At 44.5% G+C, this 22,737-nt stretch overlaps 1 long non-coding RNA gene across 1 annotated transcript; it reads right to left on the bottom strand.

The window, feature by feature from the left end:
• Positions 1 to 15,253: 15,253 nt before the first annotated feature.
• LOC147912669 (uncharacterized) lies at positions 15,254 to 20,075 on the bottom strand. Its single transcript, XR_015549797.1, has 3 exons — positions 19,950 to 20,075; positions 18,884 to 19,029; positions 15,254 to 16,083 (listed from the first exon to the last, which is right to left on the bottom strand). It is a non-coding gene; the product is annotated as an uncharacterized LOC147912669 (long non-coding RNA).
• Between the last annotated feature and the right edge of the window lie 2,662 nt (positions 20,076 to 22,737).

The raw sequence follows: 22,737 nt of genomic DNA, 5'->3' as shown, positions 1-22,737 counted from the left end.
TGTAGGGCTGTGTTGTATCGATCATGCCTCTCACCGGCACCAGGAAAAACGCCGTGGAGCAAGTCAACTTCCCAGTGACAAGGAAGTCATTCTCCTAATCCACTCTCACTGGACAATCAGGTTGACAAAAACCATTAAGTTTTCTGAGATTAGAAATTCACTGTCAGAGGGAGCCGTGTATAGAGTTTTCCACTCCATTACACCCAGGACAATAACCAGAGGCCAAGTGACAGGAAAAGGCTGGGGCTTTTGCAAGTTTCCTGTGTCCTTGGGTGAAGGGAAATAAATTAACAAGTGCCTCCCTTTTGCAGAACATGGGATATATATTATCTCATTAATCAACGAAACAGCCTGTGAGGTGTGCATTTGATAGGAGGATAAGCTGGGGCTCAGCAGGGTAGGGTCACTACCTAAGATCACCTGGCTATTAACGTGAGCTGGGGTTGAGATCAGAATCCCCAGGCTGGAGGGGTCTGGAGGCTACTGACCTACTTTCTTCTGGGCAGAACTGCACTTCACCCATCCTTGAACCCATTTCCCTCTGAAAGATGCCCTGGTTCTGTAGCAAAGGGTAGGCAGGCTGGCAGGGTGGTTAAGACCACAGACTGTCAGATACACGTCCACGTGTTAGCTCTCCCTCTCACTGTGTGACTTGGGGAAAGTTCCTTCACCTCTCTAAGCCTCTTTCTCCTCCTTTTATTCATGAGGAGATCATAACCTAAAAACACTCATCCCGTAGGGCCCTGAGGATTACGTGAGACCACACATGTAAAGCATTTAGCACACTGCCTGACACAGGGCAGGTACTGAAGAAAGGAGTCAGTCGGTATAGGAAGTGGCTTTTTAACTTATATTTTTACTGTAAGTTTATATAATATTACCAAAGGTTTGGAAAATAGAATAAAGAAAAAAATCACCCATATTCATAACTACTATTATCATTCAGGTATACTCCTTCCAGTATTTTTTCCAGTGCATCTTTTTTTTCCCACAGATATGATTTTTTTTGCAGCATTGTGTCCTGTTCTTTTTCACTTAGCATTATATCAAAATCATTTATTCGTGTTGCTACAGTCTTTTTAAAATAATTGTACAATATTCTATCATATGGACATGCCATAATTTATTTATTCTTTCCTCTGTTGCCTGACATCTAGGCTGTTCTCAATTTTCCCCTATTATAAATAGTGCGGGGTGAACATTTCTGTGCACATAGTGTTTGTACATACCTCTCTCTGAACATTCACCATATTAGATTGCAATGATCTGTCTATATGGCTGTCTCCCTTAAGGAGACTTGAAGCTTCTGGAAGGTAGGAGGGGGTTTCCTCATCATCGTACGTCCAGCGTGTAGATCTGACACTGAGTCTGAATGTCTGTTGAGTCAAAAACTTTTTCCCTGCTTTGAGTTTTGGTTTTGGATATTTCTTTAGGATAGATTTCCAGAAATGGAATTAGTGGGTTAAAGTTTATGTCCTTTGTGTGGGGGGGGGGGGTGGCGGAGAAAGGGTTCACTAATCGGAGGATTATCAAATTGCTTTCCAAAGAGGTTGTGCTAATGGACCCTGCCACAGTCAGTAGTGACTTTTCACTGTCCATCAACTTCATGTTTTTTGTGAACAAATTAAAGGGGAAAAAACTTCTAGGGACAAAAATAGCTGAAACACTGTTGAAGAAGAGACCAGGGTGGAAAGACTTGCTTTATCAGATTTCAACACATATAAAGCTATAATAACTAAGTATGTGGTATTAGCACAAGGATAGACAAATAGACCAGTGCAATAAAACAGACCAATGTATATACACGGTTATTTGCTTTACGACAAAAGTAGCCCCAGAGAACAGGGGAAAAGGGTGGTCTTTCAATAAGTGCTGTTCGAAAACTTAAGTATCCATAAAATGGAATTAGACCCCTACCTCACACCATGCACAAAAAGTCAATTCCTGGTAAACTAAGACCTACATGTGAAAGGTAAAATAATAAAGCTTTTAAAAGATAATACCGGACAATATTTTCATGATCTCAAGGTAGGGAAAGGTTTCTTAACACACAAAGAAGTTTGATAAGTTTGACTACATTAAAGTTAAAAACTTCTGTACATTAAAAAACACCATCATAAGGTGAAAAGGCAAGCCCCAGCATGGGAGAAAATATTTGCAACACATATCAATGACAAAGGAATTGTTTCCAGAATAAGTAGAGAAAAGGACAGGTAATCCAATAGAAAAAGGGGCAAAAGATTTGAACAGGCATTTCCCTAAAGTAGAAATCCAAACAGCCGATAAACACTTGAACATGTGCTGAACATCCATTAATAATCAGGAAAATTCAAATTAAAACCACAAAGGGATTCCACTGCACACCCAATAGATTGGTTAAAATTTAAAATCTGACAAAATGAAGTGTTGGTAAGGATGTGGAGCAAAAGGAACTTTCATCCACTGGTGATGGGAATGTAAAGTGGTACACCCACCTTAGAAACCGGCATTATCTAGTCAAGGTGTTACAAACGCAGACTCTCTAGCACAGGAATTCCACCTAAAAGCATATATTCTAGATCAGGTATCAGTAAGCTTTTTCTATAAAAGACCAAATAATAAATATTTTAGGCTTTGCAGGTCAAATGGTCTTTGTTGCAATTACTCATCTCTGCTGGGCACTACAGCAGCCGTAGATAATACATAAAGAAATTGGTGTGGCTGTGTGCCAATAAAACTTTACTTATGGACACTTAAATTTGAATTTCATATAATTTCCGTGTGTCATGAAATATTATTAGTCTTTGGATTTTTTTTCCAACCACTTGAAAATGTAAACAACATTCTTAGCTCATGGACCATACAAAAGCAGATGTGGACCAGGTTTGGCCTGTGGGCCACAGCTGGCCAGCCCCTGTTCTCTAGTGCTATTCAAGGGATGGTCCAGGGCTCAGCAGCAGCATCATCACCTAACAATTTGCTGGGAATGAAAATGTATGGGCATCACCTAGGCTGACTGAGTCAGACTCTGTAGGGAGAAGGACCAGGAGTCTGCATTTTAACAAGCTCTCCAGCTATTTTCATGCAGACTGAAGTTTGAGAATCACTGCTGTGGAGAAACTCCTATGTATGTGCACAAGGATGTATGTACAAAAATGTTCACAGCAGCATTATCTGTAATAACCTCAAACCGAAAACAACCCAAATGTCCGAGAGCCATAAAATGTCTAAAAGCAGTAAAATAGATAAGTGGAATAATATTCAGGAATGAAAATGAACAAAGTAGAGTCTTATGCAGTATGGATAAATATTAAAAAGATAATGTCAGGCACAAAAAACAAATCCAGACAGAAAAGAATATGGACTCTGATTCTGTACAACAAATTAAGTTCAAAAATACACAAACTAAATTATACCATTTTGGGCTGAATACTTAAGTGACAAGACAGCAAAGTGAGGCAAGGAAGTTATACTCATTAAAGTCAGGATCGTTATCTTTGCAGAGAAAGAGGGTGTTGTGTGTAGGAAGGGGCACACGAGAGGCTTCTGGGCTCCTGGCAATGTCCTATTTCTTGACCCGGGTGATTGTGATGTATGTATTCACTTTATGATAATTTGTTAAAGTGTACATTTATGTTTTGTGCACTTTTCTGTATGTGTGATATATTTAACAATAAAAAATTAAAAAGAAAAGTAACTGCCCAGAATGGAGACTTTCTGAGCTAGCCCTGTGTGTGGAACCTGCCAGAGCCACTTCACACCTTGACTTCCCTCTTGGCCAAGTCCCCACAGCCCACCCAACTGCATGTTGCAAATTTATAGGCTGCCGGAGCCCAGATGGTTTCCTGTGATAGCTGCTAGGGCATAATAATGAATACACGTCTCCCTGCACGTTCCTGAATGCATTTTGGCAGGATTTTTACTGCAGGCAGTAAAACCTTGTTACCAAGTCCCTTATGGTCTCAGGGACTTGGCCACATTGTGGTTGAGACACACTCCTCGTGTTACAGGTAGCCCCTCATCCTTGTCCATATAGAATCCTTGAGAGCTGGCTTTCTTTCTGTGGTCCTAGGAGGCCGTTTGATTGATTGTTACTAATAATCATTGCATTCAGAAACTCTGATTCCTGTCCTCACAGCTGAAACTTCCTCTTTGCACTAATTGGAAAAATATCCTCTGAGGAACGGAGGCATCTTTATTGAGTCCATCTTTGGTGATGACTATGTCAACTGGCAAGATCAAGTTTATAGCAGGGAGGGGAAGTTTCTCCCAAAGCTCTGGTCCCAGGCCTGCGTCCAAGAAGCTAGGCTGACCTGCCCCATATCCAACTTCCATTTGGAGAAACAGGGGGTCACATTAGGGAAGGGCAGGCTAGAAAGGCTGGGGTCAATCCAGGAGTCCAAGAGCCATCCCAGGTAGTGGTCCCCCAAGTTTCTTCCCCTTTTTCCTCATAAACATTAGCTACATAATTAAGATCACATTTCCCAGGCTCCGTGGCAGTGAGGTATGATCATGTGACCAAATTCTGACTAATGAGAATGCAAGCAGAAGAGGTACATGGAACTTCCAGGAAGGGTCCTTGAAGAAAGGGTGCCTGTCCTCTGTCCTTCCCTTCCTTGCTTTCAGTTGCAATGGGATTGAGCTTTAGCAGCCATTTGAATAATGAGGTGACTTTGGAAATGGAGTCCATGCCACTGGATAGAGAAGCCCATGCCAGCCCTGGGCTAACTTCCCGGACTTTTGCAAAAGAGAAATAAACTTCTATCTTTTTTAAGCCACTGTTCTGGGGAATTTTCTGTCACTTGTAGTTGAACCCAATCCTAACTGATACAACAGCATTTTTTATAATGGTAAAAGGTGGAAACAACCTCAGTGATCTATAAGAAGGGACTGGTTAAATTCGTTCACTCATTTATCACATTTTTGTGTGTGTGTGTGTGCGAGGAAGATTAGCACTGAGCTGACATCTGTTGCCAATCCTCCTCTTTTGCCGAAGAAGATTGGCCCTGGGCTAACATCCATGCCCATCTTCCTCTACTTTATATGGGATGCCACCGCAGCATGGCTTGATAAGCGGTGCGTAGGTCTGCATCCAGGATCCGAACCTGTGGACCCTGGGCCGCCGAAGTGGAGCGCATTAACTTAACCACTACACCACCGGGCCAGCCCCCATCATCACATTTTTAACGAGTGCCACCATGTGCTCTGATCTAGGCCTGTGTGGTATGGTGGTAGAAAAAGATGCTGTCTCGACCCTCAAGAACTTTGTTAGAAGAGGAAGCAGGAGGCATCAATAAATGGACAACTAAAATATAGCTTAATTAAGTGGAACCATAGAGGCTGAGTAGTTTAAAACAGATTTTAACAAGATGGGGAAAATATTCATGACATATTGCTAAAAACAGTAGGTTATTAAAGATCATGCACAGTGAGTCCAATTTGTATAATAGCATATATATTTGCATGGAGAAAAACCAAAACTGATGTGTACTTCATCTGAACACCTTGGGCAGCACTGGCATTTAGCTGGCCAACAATAAATGGTTAATGAATCTTCTTCAGGGTGGAGGGACTATTTTTTCCTCTGTATTTTTATGTACTGTCTAAATGTTCCCCCCAAAATATGCATGACTTTTGTAATAAGGAAAAAATATCACCATTAGGAAACAATGTGAATTACGAAGTTAAGGATCAAGACAAAGTGTGTAGGGTAGTGATTTTTGTTAGAAGGTAAAGAAGTCGTGCTAAACAGTCTCAAAAAGAAACTCAAGTCTGAGGTGTGGGTTTGGCCTCCCCCTAAGAGGAGGACAGCGGCAGGGTCTGCGTGTCCACCCAGGCAGGGTCTGGAAGCATGCAGGGAAGTTTGCCCAGGGCTGTGTCCTACATGTTTAGTGGGGCAGGGCCCAGTGCAGACAAGTTATTAAGCACTAACCCTGTCCCTTCTCTTCCCATGGCTCCTCTCTGCTGGGCCTCCCGCCCCACCATTAAAGCAGCTGTTGTTGTTTTGTAGCGGCTAATTAACTCCACACTGCATGAAGCCAGACGCTAATTGGCCCACTCACTTAATCAACTTTAATGTCTCTCTTCTGGTGGACCCGGCTGCTGCTGTTTGTTCCCCTGATCACCAACAAACGCAGATTCGGGGAGTGCTGATAACAGCTCTGAGGAGCACATGCAGCTCTGACCCTGTTACCCCCGCAGCGGGCGCGGAGGCTCATTCTGACCCTCGGTTAGCTCAGTGGACAGACCCTTAAGTTGGCGATCAGGGAGCACCTTGGGACCCGGGTTTATTGCTTCTCTTCCAAACATTGCACCATGAAATGAGTCATCAGACGGTTGGTTCCTCAAGAGAATTGGCCTCATCTCGGTCTGTTGCTGACACAGATTTAAGGCTCTAAAACCTAACTAACTTACACAACTACTGCGACTACATTTTACTGAGTGTTTTTTCTGTAGCAGATGCTGTGTCAAGTCCTTTCCAATGCAACAGGAACACAATGTGGCTCAGGGTAAGTAAACAATACATATTTTTAATTGAATGAAGAAGAAACACCACTCATCTCCATTTGTCAGATGAGAAAACTGAGACAATAATAATATTTATATCTGTGATTGAAAGGACATCCACATTCATTTCAATCACAGTTCTATAATATTAGGACTAAGAGTTATTGTAGTCCCTATTTTGGGGAGAACTAGAAGATTTCAGAAAGAAAAATGACTTTCCTAAGGTCACAAAATGTGGGAGACAGAATAATGCACCCCCTCCCCAAAGGTGTGCACATCCTAATTCCCAGACCTGTGAAGACGTTACGTTATACGGCGAAATGACTTTGCTGATGTGGTTAAGTTAGGATGTAGAGATGAGAAGATTATCCTGGATTATCTAAGTGAGCCTAATATAATCACAAGAGTGTTAGGGAGGCAGCAGGCTCAGAGTCAGAGAGAGAAGATGTAAGAACAGCAGCAGAGGTCAGACAGAAGAGAAGATGCTACACTGCTGGCTTTTGAAGATGGAGGAGGGAGACAGAAGCCAAGGAATGCAAGCAGCCTCCAGCAGCTGGAAAACATAAGGAAACGGAGTCTCCCTTGAAGCCTCCAGAAGGAAGCAGCCCTGCCAACACCTTGATTTTAGACTTCTGACCTCCAGAACTATAAGACAATAAATTTGCATTGTTTTAAGCCACTTAATTTGTGGTAATTTCTTACAGCAGCCATAGGAAACCAATACACACTCTAAGTTAAAGGGCTTGAATTAGGCATCATGACATGAAGTCTCTTTTTGACTGAATTGACAAGATTTCCCCATCCCTAATCAGTACGTGGTGATTTGAATTCTAGCCTCCCATAAGATGAGGATAACCGTGTGTGTGAGGCTGTTGGCCTGGCTTCTCCTTGCGGCCCAACACACCCTCTACCTCCTTCCCAGTCCCTCCCACACTTCTTTGCCCTTCTTTTACTTCCTCTTCTTCCTCAAGCATCTCAAACCCAGCTGTACAATATAGCTCCTCTGGGGTGAACGCTGATTCTGTCTCTTCTGAAGATCAGCTTTGACCAGGGCAGAATAAGTCACACAGCTTGTGGGAGCTTGCTATCTGGGAGACAGTATAGCAGAAAGGAGAAGCTCTTGCATTTGAATTCTACCCACCCACTTACATCCAGTGTGCCTCCATTTCATCTTCTATTCGAAGGGTTGTTGTGAGGATGAAAAGAAAGAACCCACAGGGCCAGCCCTGTGGCTTAGCAGTTAAGTGCATGCGCTCCGCTACTGGCGGCCTGGGTTCGGATCCTGGGCGCGCACCGACGCACCGCTTCTCCGGCCATGCTGAGGCTGCGTCCCACATACAGCAACTAGAAGGATGTGCAGCTATGACATACAACTATCTACTGGGGCTTTGGGGGAAAAATAAATAAAATAAAATTATAAAAAAAAAAAAAGAAAGAACCCACATGTCTAACTTAGCACAATACCTGGCAATGATAACTCAGCAGATGTTGGCAATAATAACACCCACACGAACTGAGCTCCTGGTTGGCAGAACCCTGAGGCCCGCTCCTCAGAGGGTTAAGGACATAGAGCAGTGGTTCTCAAACCGCAGCATGCATCAGAGTCACCTGGAAGGGACTGGACCCCACTTCTATCGTTTCTGATTCAGTAGGTCTGGGTGGGACCTGAGAATCTGCATGTCTAACACATTCCCGGGCAGTGGGGCTGTAGCTGCCCCAGGGACCGCGCTTTGAGAACTTCTGATTTAAAGCACAAAGGTAAGGATGGTGCCTTCCACACTATTCTTTCCTAGTGCCCAGCACAATGCCTGGCATATGACAGGCATGCAACAAATATTTGTGGAATGAATACGTTTTTCTCACTGTCTCCCTGAGGTTTTAAATGTCCAGAAAGCTACCCTTCCCCGTAAAAGAACTCCATTCTCTATCTTTTTTATCCCCATCATATTTACCACAACTTGGTGCACACAATCTCCTCCTCATAGACTCCCTGTTTTCCCCTTGAATACCCTCCATTTCCCCAGCGAGTGTCTCTCCCCTGGATCTCAACATTTTCCATTAACTACACACACTGCACAGCCTGTTCCAGAACATCAAACTTTAATTTAAACAGAAAATAATCAATAAGCTTAGCAAATTGCCCATGGCAACCTCTGCTGAGTGAATCAAAGGGTTTTATAGGTAATTTAAAGGGTGTCCTCACTCATCCCTCAAGGTAAAGCTTAGCACATTGACAGGAACCCTTTTCCACCCTGCCCAGAAAGCTCTGGAAGGAAATGGAAGAGAAAAGACTTAGGTTCTGGGGTGGGGAGTAGTTGGACTGGGAAGGAAGCGTTTGTCTTTTAGGATAAAAAGCTTCTGAGAAAAAACTGACATTTGATATTGAACCCAGTGTGGGTAAGGGTTTTTTTGGTTACAGGCAACAGAAACAGACTCTGGAAAACTTCAGAAAACAAAAGTATTGTCACACTATGAGGTGTAATTAAAGAAAAAGGCTAAAGAGCTGGGTCTCAGAAATATTTTAAATATTCTCAGAGTCGCTCTCTTGAAGGTGCCGTTTGGGGATGCAGCTGTGCTGTTTTCTGTCTTTGTGTCTTGACTCAGGATTAATATTCGAAGAGAACGTCTGAGCAGCCTCACTGGGTCCTGTAGCCCTCCCTTGGCCTGGGAGGATGGGGCACCTGATGGACAGTCCTATCAAGACAGTTAGTGGGAAGGGAGGGCTAGTTCCCCAAAGGAATATCAAGATAGAGTAACTGAAGAACGGAATTGCAAAGCTGGGCTGGCAAAAACATGTTTTTACTATGGAAGTTTTCTGGGTTTTGACTTATCATTTTCTCCAAACAAGAGCAGCCAATCTAGTAGTATTTATGAGATCCTGGGGCCTGTGCAGGACTTTGAAGAGCCATCAAGTGTATGGCCAAGCCAGAAAGCTGTCAATCATTTTCAGAGAATCTCCCCAGACTCCTCCATGAAGACTGTCCAATGTCTAAATCTTTACATTCAAGACATTATTCTCTCTATCCAGGGTGATATTAAATAATTGGTAACTGGTATGCCCTGGGTATGGACTAATCAAAACTATCACAGCTGTAAAGAACCTGTAAGACCACACTGGTTTGTGCCAGCTGATCATCAGTCTGGTGTCTCCTTAACCTAGTAGGCATTGAAAGCCTGTTCCTTGTGATCTCCACAGTGGATGCCTAGAACAGCCCTCATTCCCTAGGAGAAGTACTGGGGTCTTCTTTTCTGAGTTTCACACACCCATGGCTTTGTCAGGGACTCTAGAATTTAGTGTGCAACTATACGATGGATGCAGCCTTCTTACCAGAGCTGCAATTCAGTGCCATGAGGTCTGCTGCTCTCCCCTGCCTGTTGAACTCTCGGGCCAGACTGCCTGGGTTCAAAACCCAACTTTACTACTTACCAGCTCTGTGACCTTGAACAAGTGATTTACTCTCTCTGAGCCTACGTTTTCATTCATAAAAAGGAGATAATAATAGACCCTGCCTCAGAAATGCTGTTGTAAGAATTACATGAATTCCAGCTTATAAGGTGCTTAGTTATGCCTGGTTTCTGGCTGGCGCTCAACAAATGCTGGCTGTTGTTGTTATATTATTAACATTTATCTTCTGAAAACATCAGGGCAGACAATCCTTGGAAAACAATGTGTTTGACTTCTTCCTTGAACAGAAGGGATTTTGAGGCCCTGGGAGGGGAGGCCACACAGCCGGTTGGTGGAGGGCCTTGACTGACCCAGCCTGTGGTAGTTGAATGGGTGACATTTGGGCATAGAATGGTTGTGTTGATCCCATGCGTAGACCAAGATGGTAGGTACCTATAGGGGTGGTGTTGGAGGCCTAGAAGATCTGATCCTGGAACATGCTTCACCATTGGCTGTGAATGGCACCTAGCTGCACCAGCACCTCCCGCCACCCCTGAGGGGTTTACAGGGGAAGGCCAATTGGGGAGTGAAGGCCCCAGGGATGAAGACTTAGAGAACCTGGCTTTGTTCATAACTAGGCTTTATGCTGGCCCCACCCTGATGGGAGTAGCTGGCATTTCTGACTGCCTTTATTCATCTCAAAGTATTTTCATAAACTCTATCATTTCACTTTATTTCCACTCCACCCTGTGAGCTAATTATTATTATGAGTCCATTTGAGAAATGAGACAGAGGTTAAATGACTTGTACTTTATGCTTTTAAAAGTTTTTTTAATATGGAAAATTTCAAACATATGTAAAAGAAAAAGAAAATAGGATCACAAACCTCCGTTTATCTATTCACAGCTTCAACAATTATCAACATATGGCCATTCTCGTTTTATCTGTATTCCCCCACCACACTCTTTATCCTCCTCCACTATAAAGCATATTCCAGACATTATATCATTTCATCCATAAATATATCTCTAAATGATAGGGACTCTTTTTTAAAGATAACCACAGCACCAGAATTCTCTTACATCATCCTCTTTTATCGTTCTTACTTGATATCTTAACTGTTTTCTTAGCACAGTAGTAATTATTTTTTCACTCAACAAAGTATCATAAACAATTTACCATGTCATTGAATATTCTTCTAAAATGTAACATGTAAGCACACATGTTAATTGATGAATCAATTAATTTATCAAGCCAATCATGTTTTTAGATACTTATTTCCAAATTTTTACTATTAAAGAATGCTTCCAATAAACATCTGTGGTAGACTCTAGGTGTCTCCAAATATCCATTTCTCCCTTATTCTTTAGAATAGAACACCGATTTTACTTGGTGTGACAAAAGATAAGCTAAAAAAGTGTCATTTCCCAGCTTCCCTTGCAATTAACTGAGGCCAAGTGAACATGTATCAGCCAGTGAGATATAAGTAGAAATGTAAGTGGGGCCTCTGGGAAGGCTGCCTAGAGGAAGTTGACTCAGCTGGGAAGTGCTCCATTTTTGCCCTCCTCCCCTTCCTCCTTTCTACTGCCTGGAACTCAGGTAGAGTGGCTGGTGGTCCAGCGCCATCTTGAACTATTAAAATGGAAACCACACTCTAAGGTGACAGAGCAGGATAGAAGGAGCCTGGATCTCTGAGGACCCCAGAGTCAGAGGTCTCTTTCCCTCCAGACCTCCTAATGTGACAAAGTAATAAACGTCTCCTTTACTTAGGCTACTGTCAGAGTTTATCATTTAGTGGGACAGAGAGCAGAGTGATGAGAAGGCCTTGAGGCCGGAACATGCTGGCCTTCAGACAGAACAGCAGGAACATCGTGTGCCTGGAGTAGAGTCACAGAGTAAAAGAGGTGCAGGTATGAGGCTGGAGAGGAGTCTTGCAGGCCGTGAGGAAGACTTCTGTTCTAAGTGTGATGTGTGCCTCCTGATGGCATGAACCTCACAGAGGTATTATGAGAGGATTACATGACAGTGCTCACCACAATGCCTGCCACATGGTGAGCATTTAATACATGATAGTTATCATTGTCGTTGTTGTTATTCACAGGTGGGATAGTTGAAAAAGAATGGGACTGGGAGTCGGAAAAATAGGGCTCCACTGTTGGTTTTGGAAGTTACCAATCTCAAGACACTAGCCAAGTATCTTTGCTTCCTGTGACCTCAGTTTTGTCATGTGTAAAATGAAGACTCGGGAAAACGTAAGACCAGGTAAATGACCACCAAATTTATGTTAGCCTCAGAAACCCCTGCTCAAATGGAATATTTAATGAGAAGTCAAACATGCTGATAGACAAAAGAGGCTTGACTGCGGTAGAAGAGGGAATGGGGTCCTGAGTACCATTGCTACCTGTGGGCCTTCTCCTCTTCCCCATGGTGGCCCTCAGGAAGTTTCTCAAGGCACTGCTTAAAAACCACTAGACCGATGCTGAATGTTATTAGTCATTAGGGAAATGCAAATAAAAACCACAATGAGGCAGAGCACAAAGGAATTTTAGGGCAGTAAAACTATTCTGTTTGAAACTACGATGGATACATGTCATTGTACATTTGTCAAAACCCATAAAATATACAACCAGAAGAGTGAACCCTAATGGAAACTATGGACTTTGGGTGATAATGATGTGTCAGTGTAAGTTCATGGATTGTAAGAAATGTACCACTGGGGTGGGGGATGTTGATAGTGGGGGAGGCTGTGCGTGTGTAGGAACAGGGCGTAGATGGGAACTCTCTGGACTTTCCCCTCAATTTTTCTATGAATCTAAAACTGCTCTAAAAAATAAAGTTTATTAATTTAAAAAACGTAAAAAGAAAACCACAATGAGATACTACTTCACACCCACTAGGTGGCTATGATTTAAAAAAACAAAACAAAACAAACGGTGGAAAATAAGAGTTGGCAAGGATATGGAAAAATTGGTTGGAACCCTCGTACTTTGCTGGTGGAAATGTAAAATGGTTCAGCCACTTTGGAAAACAGATTGACCATTCCCCAAAAAGTTAAACATAGAATTACCATATGACCCAGCAATTCTACTCCTAGGTATACACATACAAGAACTGAAAACAAGTATTCAAACAAAAATTCGTACACCAATATTCATAGCATCACTATTCACAATAGCCCAAAAGCAGAAACAACCCGAATGTCCATCAACAGATGAACAGATAAATAAAATGTGGTATACACACAATGGAATATTACTCAGCAATAGAAAGAAATAAAGTAGTGATACACGCTACAGCATGGATGAACATCAAAAACATTATGCTAAGTGAAAGGAGCCTGACACAAAAGGTCACATAGTGCACGATCCATTTCTGTGGAATGTCCAGAGTAGGCAAATCCTCGAAGACCGAAAGCAGATCAGTGGTGACCAGGAGCTTGGGGGAGGGGGAGGGGAGCACTGCTGACTGGGGATGGGATTTCCTTTGGACTGATGAGAACGTTTTGGAACTAGATAGAGGAGATGGTTGCACGACACTGTGAATGTACTATATGCCTCTGAATCATACACTTAAAATGGTTAATTTTATGGTATGCGAATTTTACCTCAATTAAAAAAAAAAATCACACTAGGAGCTCTCTAAACTCTTTCTAGTTCCAATGCTCTGCAGTCCTGTCCCATTGCCACTTATTATCTGCAGGAGGATTGTAATTTTGAAGTGGGTTGGTGCATGCTAGTACCCAAGAGTACCCCAGTTTATTCTGACCACTAGCCCTTTATTACCATTATCCCCCAAGCCTTGAGTAGGACCCTGAGGGAAGGGGGATCCAGGGACAGTAAGTTCTAAAGGGTAAAGTACAGAAAGGGCCAGAGCATGAAACATAGACAAGGTATGAGTGTGGCATAAGCAGGGGCGGGGGGGGGGATGGGAACGATAATGCGAGGCCCCTGAAACTTACCAGTCTCTATCTCTAGGAGTAATGGGGACAACTATACACTTGGAGGGCCAAGTATTTAGCTATTCCTAGTCCAGGCCAAAAGGCTGGGATCTTCATTGCCTACAAAGGTTAAAAGAAAAGACCCTCCAGCACTCCAAGAGGTCTGTGGAAAGATTGGTAGAGAACTCTAGACCGTGCTGTCCAATACGGTAGTCACTAGCCACACACAGCTAGTGAGCACATGAAATGTGGCTAGTCTGAATTGAGATACGCTAAAGTATAAAATATACATCAGGATTTGAAGACTTATGAAAAAAAAGGAATGTAAAATATCTCAATAATTTTCACATTACTTATATGTTGATAATATTTTAGATATATTGGGTCAAAAATATATTATTAAGCTCACCTGTTTCTTTCTACTTTTTTATGTGACTACTAGAAATTTTTAAATTACATATGTAACTCGTTATATTTCCCTGGGACAGCACTGCTCAGTAGAGCATTGTATTACTCCTCCCGGGCAGAGGTGGCGCTGCTAGGGTCTCTTGGCAGAGACTACTCAGCCTTAAGCACCGTCTGGGAATTTAAGTTTCCCAAGTGGTTGCCGGGAAATGTGGATGTGTCTTATCGCAAGACAGCACAACAAACAGAATCCATTGAGCAAAGCAAATTTTGCTTGTGGCCTGGATACAAAGACAGGTGCATCCGAAGCGTCAAGTCTTCTGAAGCACTCCGTGTTCTCAGAAGGTCTGCATGGCCATCAGCATGGCGTCAGCGGAGGGGGGCCCGCCACACCTTCCCCAGCACCCCAGTATGTCTGCAGAGTCCCAGACGGTAAACGGAAGAGAATTTTCACAATCACTTGAACTTGGCCAGGAAAATCGGGAAATGTTTATTCTGTGGCAGAGTAAAAATTGCACATTTTCTATTAAGATAGAAAATAAAAACAAAGATCCAAATAGCCAGTCCCTTGCACCGCCATTTTAGTCACAGTCTGCCTGTGCTTTCTGGCTGTGTTACAAAATGAAATAAATCCCTTTATAATCCCACACACTGGCTCCAAAAATGTATTTTCACAAGCACCGAAGCAGACCCTTTGGGCATTTCTTCCTATAAATGCTCATCCCCACTCAAAACTGTTTTTTTTTTTTTTTTTATTACATCCTTTTACAAAATGGTGAACTGAAATGATTCTGGTGCAAGTTCCGTCAGACGGGAAGGAGGAGGAGGGAAGTGCCGGCAGTGGTCCAAACAGAACCCCCCTCACAAGCTCAGCATTCTCCCCACACTCTCTGTAATCCTTTCCAGATCACTCACCTTCATTGGTTTCTTCTTCCACCCAACATGTCGAATTTCCCATTTTCTGCCTGGCATGTTCTTTTGCATTGTTGTTACTTAATACTTCGCAGTTTGTGGGTCTTTGAGCGGTATGACACCTCCCCTTAACCCCCACCCCTATACCTAGCTCCCTGTGACTTCACATAACATTCAATAAATATTTGCTGAAGGACTGAATGAAGTTGAATCTGATATTTGCCAACTCTGATACAATAGAAGAAATCAATGTCAGCTTTTCCAGCTAGAGAGAGAAACAGGGAAGCTATGTAAAATGATCTGAAGTAAAAATTGCATCCAGCACTTTACCTTCAGTTCTCTGAAGGAGGCTGTCATAACAATGGACTATAAATACAGGGTGAGTGCTATCTCTGTAAGGAAGCAGTTCTAACAGGGGTCTGGAAGGGCCAAGAAAACACAGCTTCTTCTCCCTGAGTATATACACAGGTGTTCCGTGTGGAATGAAATCCACTTAACTTGATTTTATGGACAGTGATTCATGCAAACTCAGTTCCAAACTGCTTAGCACGGCTCAGTTAAATAAATTACGGCAAGAGTAAGCCAGCCAGCAGTAAAGGCAAAAGACAGAAAATAAACTTGAAGTGAGGATTGAAATTTTAGGAGTGCCTGGTGTGCCAGAATCGTCTTTCTTCTGGGGGTTCTGAAGGGACCTTGGTGATCTTCAAGGTCAAGGTGCTGACTCCACTGATGGGGAGACTGCAGCCCAGGGAAGGTTGAATACACGTCCAAAGTTACTTAGAGAGTAGCCGGCAGAGGCAGGGCTCCTGGGTCCCAAGTCAGAGCGTTTCTTCGTCTCCTTGGGCTTCTGGATGTCTTCTTCACAGCCACAGCGCCAGGCACACCCCAGAGAGTCAATAAATATTTGCTGAATTAATGAGTGACTGAATCTGCTGAGCTGGAGACAGGCAGAGTCAGCCTGAGGGTTAGAGAGGGGGAGAAAAACCTAAGAAGATGCTGTTGTTGTTGTTGCTAGAGCTGTGGAGTCAATTCCGACTCCTAGCGACCCTGTATACAGCAGAGCAGACGCTGCTCGAGCAATGACTTCTTAACCTTTCTAAGCCTCAGTTTCCTCACCTCAAAAATGGGCACAATTGGGGCCGGCCCCATGGCTTAGCAGTTAAGTGCACGCGCTCCGCTGCTGGCGGCCTGGGTTCGGATCCCGGGCGCGCACCAACGCACCGCTTCTCCGGCCATGCTGAGGCCGCGTCCCACATACAGCAACTAGGAGGCTGTGCATCTATGACATACAACTATCTACTGGGGCTTTGGGGGAAAAAAATTAATTAATTAATTAATTAATTAATTTTAAAAAATGGGCACAATTATAGCATCCATATCGTAAAATTATGAAGATTAAATGGTAACATCTATTATGAAGTATCTAAAACAGTGCTTGTCATATAATAAGTGCACAATACATTATTATCATTATCATTATTATTATTCTTATTAGTTTCACAATAAGGAGCCACAGCAGGGGATGGCCGCCTGGATCTACCCTGACACCACTGTCACTCTCACTCCAGTTAGATCACCATCAGGAAGGCCACAGACTTCTGGAAAGGGTGGAGGGTAGACTCATAAAAGGAAAGAAGAAGCAGGAAGAACCTGTGCTCATATTAACTAATCAATTCATTATATGTCCCCATGTGCTCTCCAGTTTGCCTCCAAAGTACCATAGTTTTGAAGTGTGCTTGGCATTAGCAAATAATCTCAGATGTACCCAAAGATTTAGTCACAAGGATTTTCAGTGCATTATTGCTGATAATAGTGAAAATCAAAAACCACAAGAGATTGACTAAATAAATTATACCTTTACATAATGAAATACAGTGTAGCCATTTAAACTAATCTTGTAGGCTACGTGAAGACATAGAAGGATGCTGGTGATATACTGCTTGGAGGAAAGCAAGGCACTGACAGAGTGGAGACGGAGATGAGCTCTTCTTGACTCTCCCACATCACCCAGCACAGCTGCGGGTCCACCATGGGGGCTCAACAATTCCCTGCTGATCACTTCAGAATCCAGGAGGTAGCAGTTCGGGCAACCTCCTCTCCCATTAAAGTATCATTTCCCAGATTCCAACCACTTGGTTCTTCGACTTCTATCTTATTCTGAATCCAATCATGAATAAACATATGAAAAAGTGCTCAACCTCATTAATAGGCAGGGACAAGCAAATCAAAACTACACTGAGACACCACTACACATCTGCCAAAATGGCTAAAATAAAAAGACTGACAATCCCAAGCGTTGACAAGGAAGCAGTGCAGTGGCAACTTACACCACTTTGAGAACAGTTTAGCTGAAGCTATAAAAATCAAATATGCACAACAGCTATGTGTATGACTCAGCAGTCACTCCTAGTTGAAGCTCAAGAGAAATGTGTATGCATATACACTAAAAGACATGCACAGGAATGCTTACGGCAGCATTTTTCAGGATAACCACAGACTGGAAACAACCTAAATGTCCGTTTATTGTAAAATTGACAACTTGTGATACACACATACAGTGAAATACTCTATAGTGATGAAAATGAATGAGGTACAGCTACAAGCAACAAAACAAAGCAGAAAAAAAGAAGCCAGATATAAAAATATACACACATGGCCCCGCTCATATACACACACATATATAGTTCCATTTATATAAAATTTAAACACCTAAAACTAAACTATAGTCTTAGAAGTCAGGACAGCTACCTCTGGGGAGGATGGTAGGAGCAGTGACTCGGAGGGAGCATGAGGGAGGCTCCTGGGGTGCTGGTCATAGTCTGTTCTTGGCCTGGATGGCAGTCACAAGGTATTTGCTTTAGGACAACTCGTCGAGCTGTACACTTAATGATTTGTGTACTTTTTATACATATGTGATATACTTTGCAATAAATTTTTTAATAAAAAATTTAAAATGGTTCATAAGACAGGACATGGCTTTACAGCACTTTCTAGGAGTTACTACCTAACAAGCTGAGGTTGACTGTCTTTTGTGATTCCTCAGGGGTCAAGAGGGCATCCCTCTGAGAGTGGCCAGAATCCCCAGGAGCCCTGGGAGGAGCCACCAACAATAGGCACAGCCCAGATCCCTAGAGGAGGGCCTAATCTGGCAGCAAACTCAGACTAGCAGTTGGAAAATTTCTGCGAGGAGCCCAAACAAGGTGGGAGACCCTCCCATGGGCACGCTGGCTCCTGGGAGCCCCGCCCCTGCCAGCCTTGGAGATAGGCGAGCACTGAGACTAACCAAGCCGCTCCCAGCCCCCACTGAAGGAGCTGTTTGTTTCCAAAGACCTGATGGAACAACTAACTGTAAGCTAGGGAGAGGAAATTACACAATGGATGTTGAAATGTGGGCTTGTTGAAAAGTTGTCACTCAAGTAATGAATGCCCTATTTCCTGTTTTTTTGCCGAAAGTTAAATGCTGGGCATAATTAGCTAGTAAAAAAGCAAGCTTGGCAGGAGAACAAAAATAGCACATTTTGGGAGCCCGGGCCAATTAAAATTGTTTATGCAGCCATTTCACAATATTTTTCTCCAAACTATTATGACCAGGAAATATGCAGCCTGAGACTGTAAGGCAGGTTCTTCAGAAGAAAAATGGCCACACGCTGTCCTTTACACAGCCTGCTGTTCTCAGGGGATTTTATAATAAGAATGAGCACTTCCATCCTCCTGAACTCCCTGGGCCTCCTTGGGATCTTGAGAACAGCATCACTCACCCTCTGTGGCAGGCCGCTGCTGCTGAGGCCCTGCAACCCGCTAATGGTAAGATTAGCCGAGCTCCCCACGTGCTAGAGAGGCCAGCGACCGCGATTTAGCTGTCTGATGCAGTCATGTAAATCATCTGGCTGGTGCCGTAATCAGCCTGAAAGTATGGAACAGTTTTGTTAATAACTGGACAGTCTGGCTGGCATCAGGATTAGTTGCTAGAGCTCACAAAATTGCCCTGGCAAAGTTTGTCAGGATTCCGGTCCTCTCTGCCCTCTCTCCCCGACTTCCATGCGTGCTCTGAGGATCTTCCTCCTCAAGTACTCAGGTTACATCTTTCTTTCCCACTCCAGCCTCCCTGACAAAACATGCTTTCAGATCCTTCATTTACAGTAAGGTGTAATGGACTGATAACAGCTTTCAACGTCAGCAGTCAGCATCCCTAAAATTTCACCCAAAGGAAATAGCCTATTTTACTTAACTTACCAGGTTAGCCCACTTGGCTGAACCCCTCCGTTGGCTGACGGGAGAGACAAGAGCTTTGGGGACCTGCGCTCGGCTGTGAGCGTGCCCCAGAAGCTTCAGCCCAGTTTGTCTTAGCCTGGCTGCCGGCTCCGCCAGACCGTGGAAGGCAGCTCATACGCAGCTCCGGCCCCGAGGCACCGAGGTGAGCACCGCTCACCCGGGAGGCCGACTGTGTAAGGCCTGTTGTCCTGGATTGGACAGGGGTGTTCAAACGGCAGAAGCACCACCTCGTGCCTTCCTGTTCACCCTCTGTTCATTTCACATTCATTCATTAGTTCATATGTAGGTAGTACTTATAAAATGTATACGAATCAAAAACAATAATTTAGCTTCATATTAAGAGCTCTCCTTGGCTTGACCCAGCCTCCCTCTCTCACCTTTTCTCTGACTAGTCACTTTCCTGAGCTTGCCAGGACCTTCTTCCCTCAGAAGCATACACTGTACTTTTCCAATTTTGTGCTTTGTTCAGACTCTGTCCTCTGCCTATGCGTCTTTTCCTCCATGTGTCCAAATCTCCCCCATCATATGAGGCCAACTGGACCCCCTGCTTACCCGTGAAGCCATCCCTGACCACGTCTGGCCACGATGGCCTCCTGCGCATCTGAACTCCTACAGCATCTGTCCCCTCAGCCTGCATGCACATGGCCTGTTGTCCACAGTTGCCTGTGACATGTCCTGCATTGCTAGTGAACATTCTGTCTTTGGGGAGAAGGTGTAGCATAGCATTGGCCTCCCTCCCTCAGCCTATGGGTGTTGGAATCAGGAGGGGACCTCTTGTCAGCAGTTTCCGGGTCAGAACTAAACGAAGTTCCTGACAACGAGCCCGCCCCGAGGTCCCCACAGGAATTTCCTGTCAACACCCCCGCCCTCTGCCTTCCATTTCCTCTCCTCCAGGCCTCACCTCTGAATCATGAATTTCCCTGCTGGCCCTTCCATTCTCTTTCCCCTCCATTCAATAAGCGTTTGTTACAAGGCTTCCCAGAAGACCACTTTAGGAGGTCAGCTCTGCAGACCCACAGGAGACTGTTCTTCTACATGTAGATGTGGTACAGTGATGGGGCTCTTTGCAACTAGCCAACCAGTGACCTTGAAAGGTCATCAGCTCCCTGTCATTCATTCAATCAACAAATATTTTCTGTGAGCATACTGTGTGCCACGCCCTGTGCTGGCCCAAAGGAGCCCTCCCTTGAGGAGCTGGCAGTCCAGAAGGGGATCCAGGCAACTCAGCAAGCAGTCATGTACACAGCCTGCCAGAGCTGGGAGAGGGTCAGGTGCCCCCTATGGATGGAGTTCTGTTCTGTTTAACATCCGCTGAGAAGCAGGGTCCACATGTTTTCTATAGCTCTTTCCAGAAGCTGCAAGTTCTTCCCTTATGGTTTACTCAAGTCTTCAAAAGCCTCAACTTGTTCCCATTATCTGTTAAACTTAGCAACAATCCTTTAAAAAAGAGCTGGTCGCCACACTTAGCAGGATTCTTCATGTATTTCAAGAAGATAATTAGGTCATGCTGCCAGCATTCCCCCAGGGGCCTTAGCTTTGCCTAGTGTCTAAGATTATGCTACAAAAACATGAATTCAAGCACTAGTGGTACTAGCTGCCACTCACTGAACATGTGTCCAGTGCCAGGCACTTTTCACAGGCCTGGTGGAGAGCTGAGGCCAGAGGCGGCTGAATCACCATACACTGGGTTATCAGCCCCGTCATGGGCCCACAGGCCCTGATGTCTGTCCACCTAGTGAACTTCTCCCATTCTTTCTGCCTGACCCACACCCTCTCTCCTCTTCTGGTATCATCACTCACATCTGTTAGGTACACACCATCTGGTTGCCCCACCTCCTTTGGTCAAAACCTAGTGACCCAAACTAGACCAAGCTGGCATTCTCACCCCTGACCTTGAATCTTAAGAAATTGGCTGGCGCTCCTTGGCCTCACTGCCGAGTCCTGGCGTGACTTCCCAGTAGGCCCTACTTAGCTTACGTTCACCGCTGTTGATTTCTGTCGCTTGCAGCCAAAGACCTGTAACCAAAAGTGCTGTTCATTACAACCTGGTATAGTCTTATCATTCCTTTGTTCCAAAGAGAGCAAGCTGATGCCATCTGGAACTTGCAAACTCCGCTCAGCACTCTGTGGAAGGAGGAGAGACTCGGCCGCCAGGGCCGTGGACCGAGGGACGTTAGAGAAAGGAGCTGCCTGACAAACAGCAAACGTGCCAAATGAACGCTTTCAGGGCCACAAGGGTTACTGAACACTATTGATTCTCGGTCCACTAATGGTGCAGGCTGTGAGGCGGGGGTGACAGCCCCGCCTCACTCGGTGCACTAACACGCGGCAAGTCAGGCCTGCCTTCCCGTGTCAGCAGGGCAATGGGAGACGATTAAGGAACCACCTGATCAGGAACTGAGCTCAGCATCGCTGTGGAGATGGTGGCAATTAGCCTGCTGGAAGCTGTGAAGCAGACCCAGCCCCAGGTCAGCTGCGGAAGAAATTAGTAGGACGCCTCTTAACTGACAGGTCAGCTCGGGCCCCAGCGGGGAGAGGGCCCTGAGCAGACCTTTTCTCTGGCTGGGAAGAGCCCTGCCCCGTCTGGTTATCTTTTGATCTGCTCTCTGTACACATTTGCTGTGGACATCCATCCACTTTACTGGCCCTGACTGCAAAAGCAGTGATGACCCGTCTCCTCTGAACGGTGCTCTCGCATTTATTCAGTCAGGCAGGCAGTGTGGTTAAGAGCTCAAGCTTTGGAGACTGGTGTGTCTGGGACAAATGGGTGAATAAGACAGACACTGTCTTTCCCTCTGGGTCTCTTGAGCTAGAGGGAGCTGGGAGTGAGTGTGGGAGGGGCCTTATTTTGAAGAAACTCTCACACAAGTCTCATCACTTCTCTCCCCTCCTATTTCAAACACACGTGATGTGAAGGAAACAGATATGGCCTGTAAGCTGGGAGACCCATTTCCTGTTTACTGTGTGACCTCAGAAAAATCCCTTTGCCTCTCTGAGCTTTGGTTTTCTCAACTATAAAATGAGGCAATGAGCAGATGATCCCTGAGTTAGTCCAGATCCTCTAAGTAGCAGATGCCAAGAGAGGGTTGAACATGCAAGGATGTTACAATGAGAAATGCCTGAGAGAGACAATGAGGAGGAAGCTGAGAAAGGCTGGGAGAGCCCTCAGACCACGGTGCAAGACTGACTCGGAGTCAAGAAGACAGAGAAGGCAGATTAAGTGGAAGCATCCTAGATGGCCCTAAATCTAAGGCAGGTTCAGAAGGCCATCAGGGAGTCCTCAGGCCAAAGGCAGCTGTCAGAGGAGTCCGGTGTCTCCCAGGAATAGGTCTGCCTTAGC

Source organism: Ceratotherium simum, chromosome 34, assembly GCF_057802395.1.
Source record: "Ceratotherium simum simum isolate JZ-2026a chromosome 34, ASM5780239v1, whole genome shotgun sequence".
Classification (NCBI taxonomy): domain Eukaryota; kingdom Metazoa; phylum Chordata; class Mammalia; order Perissodactyla; family Rhinocerotidae; genus Ceratotherium; species Ceratotherium simum.
The sequence above is the reverse complement of the archived record's forward strand: the minus strand, read 5'-3'. Positions and strand labels throughout refer to the sequence as shown.